The sequence below is a fragment of the Hibiscus syriacus genome, unplaced genomic scaffold (genome assembly GCF_006381635.1).
Source record: "Hibiscus syriacus cultivar Baekdansim isolate YM2019G1 unplaced genomic scaffold, ASM638163v2 tig00111848_pilon, whole genome shotgun sequence".
Classification (NCBI taxonomy): domain Eukaryota; kingdom Viridiplantae; phylum Streptophyta; class Magnoliopsida; order Malvales; family Malvaceae; genus Hibiscus; species Hibiscus syriacus.
Window position 1 is genome coordinate 1,494,181 of NW_024063201.1, and position 5,934 is coordinate 1,500,114.

A 5,934-nucleotide genomic window follows, 5' to 3' on the forward strand; every position below is an offset into this window, starting at 1 on the left:
GTACCTAATTTATAAATCAAATGAATAAAACTATATGTAATTTTAAACAATCAAAAACTAAATAATAACTAAATATTGTTAAGAAAATATACATACACATTCTAATAATAACATACAAAAGAAATAAACATTAAATATATACATACGATTTAATTTAAACATATTATTATTATTATTATATCATTCAATAACACATAAATTTGACTAGGTTTAATGCAATATTTTATATTTTAAACGTGTACAAACAATAGTAATTAACTTTGGGCACTAACTAACAAAGATAAATGAATTTGGAGCCATCCACGTGGTAAGCAAATAAATCTAAGGTTAAAACCATAAATTAAAAAAAACAAAAGTTATAAAACACTAAATGGAGTGGCCACCCACGTTGGTTTGATTAACCCCCAATTTTAGCCTTCGAATATTAAACAATTATTGTCATATTACTAACCCAATTTTAACCCATTTTTTTTTCTTGCGCATGGTTCCTTCTCTTTTGCTCTCAACCCCTTCCTTTTCCTTATACTCTTTCTTTCACTCTTTCTTTCTCCAAACCGATTACCATGCACTAGTAAGGTAAGCTAAACCAAAATTAATACTTAGTAAATTGTTCTCTTTATTTTCTTTTCAAACTGGAAGCTCCAAGATCCTTCACACCTTGTACTTACCAACATTATTCTCTCTTCACAGTCACCAAAACGACCGAGTAAGCCTAGACCTAACCAAGAGACCTCTTCTATTCTAATGGTCTTGATTCCAACGAGGACACCCATAACATAGTAACCCCGAAACCCTCTCAATCGACCTCTAAATGACCAAAACCAGTCCCTAAACCTCTCAAAGCCAAACGACAACTGCTCGTCTCACGGTCAAGGTAAGTTCTCTCTATCTCGCTCTTTTCCGTTTCGAAAAAAAAATTATTTACCAAGACTAACACCAATTCTTCTTCTCAGAACCCGAACAGCGATGGAGTTAATGAGATTTCACTGGAACTCGCACAATTCAGGTAAATTAACCCAAATCCCTCTTTTTTATTATTATCTTATATCGACCTACTTATTTTGCTTATGATCAAACATGCGTTGATTTCTTTGGATTAATTACTGTAATAAATAAAAGATTGTTCTACTGCTAATTTGGGTTTGAAAATAAAAAAACAAATAAAGCAACATATACTGGAAATTGAAAACAAAACTAAGAATACCTCAAAATGCTTTTATTGCTTTCGAATGGAGGGATGGAATATTTCCCCTATTTACAATTGTTTTCTTTTCGAAGAAAAATAAAACCCCATCTCTATTACCAGTATTTTGAATATGATCAGGATTTTTCCTCCAATCTGAGATTTTTTTTTCTCTGTTTGTATTTGTGATATTTTATGGCCTCTCTCTTTCTCCTCTGATCTCCCATTCTATTGCTCGTTGTTCTCTGTCCTTTTATGGTTGCAAGTCAATAATTTGGTGATGACTTTGATCGATGAAATCTGGTTGTAGCAGGTTGAATCCCGGATTATCCAAGATTTATTTTGTTTTTCTAAACGCTTTTTCAATGTAGTGGTTGGCTCATTATTAATGATATTTTGTCCCCTCCCCTTTGCTATTGTGACTTGCATGTTCTTGTCTTGAATGTAGGAATCAATGTGCCCCATGAGCATGACTTTATCATGGTGAGTCATATAGTTGTTTGATATGGTGATTGCGGTGGACCCATGAATGGGATCAACCAGACCATCATTAAATTTTGACAAGGAGTTATGATCCACCCAAACATGACTACCGCCAAATATGGATACATCGTCGCCATCCGATATGGTTCACCAAGCATAATGCTTCGGGAAGTCCCTCACTATAGCATTTTCTCCTTGCTTGCAATCATGGATGTTTAGGCTCAGGTTATATTGGGACTGCAACAAAAATGTAATAATAATATATGATATACTAATAATAATATATAATTAATATTTATAATATTTTTTTAATCCCGGTCAAAAACGGGTGTCTACAGGTATGATATAGTTACAAAGTGTAAAACTCAAAAGTTTTACACCGATTGAGGATCCTTGGATCAGGGAAAATAGACAATTGAGATTAATAGTAGAAAACGAGAAGATAATCACTAGAAAAAACAAGGAGATATTATCAGTTGTCCATTTCCATTCATCCAATGATCTGAAATCGATGTAAAACTAAAAGTTTTTTACATTGTGTAAGTGAATCCTAACTCATAATCCAATTATATAGTGTAAAACTAGAAATTTTTACACTTATGTGCTGTCAAATTTGATCTTGGTAATACGGTTCGTGAGCGATCTCGTGATCGACGCGTAACTACTACACCTATTATTCCCACATTCGATGATATAGAACTATTCTGATTTGAGGGGGTTAATTATGACGAAAAAACGGCAAGAGTAGGATAGTTAAATGAGTGAAAAAAATTTGACTAAGATTAACAATGTGAATTAAAAGATATTCACTGAAAAATAAGGAGATAAACTCAGCCGTTCATTTTCACTCATCTAATGATCCTAAATTAATGTAAAACTAAAAGTTTTTTTTACATTGTGTAGGTATATCCTACCCCATATAGAGGTATGATCCATTTACATAGTGTAAACTACAAAATCGAGGGATTTGACTTAAACTTAAAAATTAATCTACTAATTACTAAATATTTTGAGTTACTCAAGTTATTATTGAAGTTCTATATTATAACTCGACTCGAATTTAATTTTTTTTATTTTAGTCGAATTATTATTGGAGTTATATTTTATAACTCGACTCGAATTAAAAAAAATTTTGAGTTCTATTTTTTTTGAAGTTAAGTTTTGTGGCCTAAAATGTAAAGTACCCAAACAGAAACAAAAGAAGACAGGGATTCCATCAAATTACAAAACTAAAGGCGCCAAGTTATGTCCCGGGAAATTTGAAAATCGCAAAATGAAAAAGAAATAAATAAAAACTTCACTTCTTCTCGAAAACGGAGAATAGGAGAGAGCTTTAATGGAGGATTTCAATTCTGAGGTATGGATGATTGCTTTATTCAACAATTTCGAGTTCGTAGAAAATATCAATTTTCTGTTTGGTTCATAAGAAAATGTTGCGCAACTAATTTTCTCTTGGTGTGAAAATATTTTTTCTAATCCATTATTTATTTATTTTTATATTAGATTCCAGGTTCTTCATGCTCCATTCCTTCTGGTTAGTATTTCTTATCTCGAAAGAAAATTTTGAGCTTCAATTTTATTCAAGAACGATTTTAACTACCTTCCCCCTTTTCTTAAACCAGAACCTCCTGATATAAGGAACTGGTTTTCATCTTACAAGTATAATTCTTTTGTCTTGGATACATGCTAGAATTTCGGAGGAATGTCTTCAGAGGAAAGGGAAAGCGAAAAATATGATTTGGCAATTGGAGAAGTTAACAGAGAAAAAGAAGAAAAAGTTAATGGGTTTGGAGAAATTGGAAATGCTGATGAACGTGACAACTCTAACACTAAGGGGGTAAAACTTTCATTTAATTTTTCATCTGCTTCTGGGAAATCTGGGTTTTCTTGAATATCATGTTTATTTAGCCAAAATTAAGAGAATTTTAGTGAATAGCTCATAGTTCTTCAAATCTTAGAGTAATTCCTTTTTGTTGTGGGTTCAGGCTTCATTGCAGTCCCTTTCATTCCTTTCTGGTATGTTTCAATGCTATTTTTCTCTGATTTTTTTTTTGTTGAGCTTTTAAAGTGTGTAAATAGCGTTTTGCTTATGAAAAGAATTTAGGGAAGGAAATTAAGACTAGAAGTTGGATTCAGTGCTTAATTTAATCATGTAAAGAAAGTGAATTTTGTCTATGTTTTCATGTTCCCTCAGAGCCTTCAGATATCAGAAAATGGTTCTCAAGCTATGTATACGAAATTCCTTTGTTGGATACCAAAGACTGTTTCAAAAGTCATGTCTCTAGAGAAAGTGAAGGCAATAAACATGAACTTGTCAATGGAGAAAGCATCAACGATGAATTTGAGAATTCAGATCAATTTCAAGAGGACACCTCTCACAAGATTTTTCTCAGCTAAATTGGTGAGATGCAATAGTTCTTTAGTAGAAGTGATGAGTGATTCAGACCCTCTCTTCTCTGGTTTGTATAAACTTCTAGTACTCTTCATTTTCCAGGAAGAAAGCTATGTGATTATGCCAAATGTTGTAATGTTTGTTTGTGTTTCTTCTTTCAGAGCCTCTAGATATTGGAAATTGGTTCCCAGACTATGTGTATGAGTCACCTGTTTTGGATACCAATGATGAACTTCGATATAGTCTCTCTAAAGAAACTATATGTAGAGATGAAGTGGTTATTGATAAGAAGATATGCTCAAATGGGTTGGGGAAATGTAAAAGCTACAGTTCCTTTGGACATGATGAGCAAGAAAATAAGTCTGCTAGTAAGGTAATTTTGGGGTCTCCATTTGTGTTTCTTTCACTTTTGTTCTCGCTCCTTTACAAAGTTTGTTCACTTGAGTTTTGTTAAATAAACATATAAAAGGACTCCATATATCTTTTCATGCTGGTATTACAGGATTCACATTGGTCTATAATTAAGGAAAACATGCAATTCAGTCAGGAGCCAAATAGCAGCATCTATGGTGTAGATTCCCTATTTGAACTTAATAGAGCTGACTATCAATCACTGGATTCTTCAAAGAAGTTGATAGATAGGAAGAGTAGCTTCAGAAAGAGCTCGGCAGCTGACAAAATCGATGGAAAAATGACAAAGAAAAGCCTGCTGGAAAAGAAAATGCAGAAAATGGTTTATCACAACAAGGAAGAATAAGTTTGAAAGAAGAAATGATGAAAATTCTCAGAGAGGACCAGGTGAGATTTTGTCACGCTGTTCAAGAAAAACAGGAGATCGCGAAAAGGGTAATGGCGTTATGAAAAGGAAGGTGTTGGGAGAAACAACCAATGAGCGGCAGTGTGTGGCAAAAGGCAATGGAGATCACCGGAAAATGGCTTTGTCCACAGAAAAGCAAGACTTTGCGCGGCCCTCCATTAAAACAGCTTCGACTTGAACGATGGCACAGGATGCGACTCTTTTGGAAATTCCACATTACCGGAAATATTCTTCTAACTAACGGTGGAAACTATTTCCCTTTTTATTTATTATGCTTTATTTCCTTCTATTGAATAGAGTGAAGAGAATGTATAACGAAAGGCTTGGATTTGATTTTTTTAATTATTTGCTCTAGATTAACTAGAACATGATGAGATTAGAAATGCTAAACTTGAGTTAAATAAAAAAAGTTTGAGTTATTCGAGTTGATTTTTATTTTACAACTTGAAGTTGATTTGAAATTTTTTCGAGTTGAGTCGAGTTTTTGAGTTTCTATTTAAATTTAATTGTAAATATTATGATATTATTTGATCTAATTTGAATGATTTTTCATAATCATATATGATAAATATGTATTTTTTAATATATTTTTTTATATATGATATACATATATTGTATAGAGTCAAAGGATTTGACTCAAACTTGAAAATCAATTTATTAGTTACTAAAAATTTTGAGTTATTTGAGTTGTATTTTACAATTTAGTTTAACTTGAAAACTTTTTGAGTTGAGTTGAGTTTATGAAATTATAATTCGAAATTAATTCGAGTCGAATTTTCTCGAATCAAATCGAATTGAAAAAAATCAATTTTTAGAGTTAAGTCGAATTTTGCTCACCCCTAATTGACAATCATTTCAAGTACATGATTAATGTTTATTAGAAGTTCTTGTATATATATATAAAAGGTTATTTTATTAATTGTTGACACTTAATAATGATTTTTCATTTGGAGAGATTATTAAGTGAACCTTTTTCATTACAACAGTCATAGTCCCTGATTAATAATGTTATGCGAAATAAATATTAATTTACAGTGATTAAATATTTTTGTCAACATA

The 5,934-nt window shown here is 31.9% G+C and overlaps 1 long non-coding RNA gene and 1 pseudogene across 1 annotated transcript; both read left to right on the forward strand.

Annotated features, from left to right (window-relative positions):
- The first annotated feature begins 2,989 nt into the window (after nt 1-2,989).
- Nucleotides 2,990-3,494, forward strand: LOC120172362. Its single transcript, XR_005520957.1, has 3 exons — nt 2,990-3,023; nt 3,170-3,200; nt 3,289-3,494. It is a non-coding gene; the product is annotated as an uncharacterized LOC120172362 (long non-coding RNA).
- A 198-nt stretch (nt 3,495-3,692) lies between these two features.
- Nucleotides 3,693-5,168, forward strand: LOC120172282 (annotated as a pseudogene).
- Nucleotides 5,169-5,934: the final 766 nt, after the last annotated feature.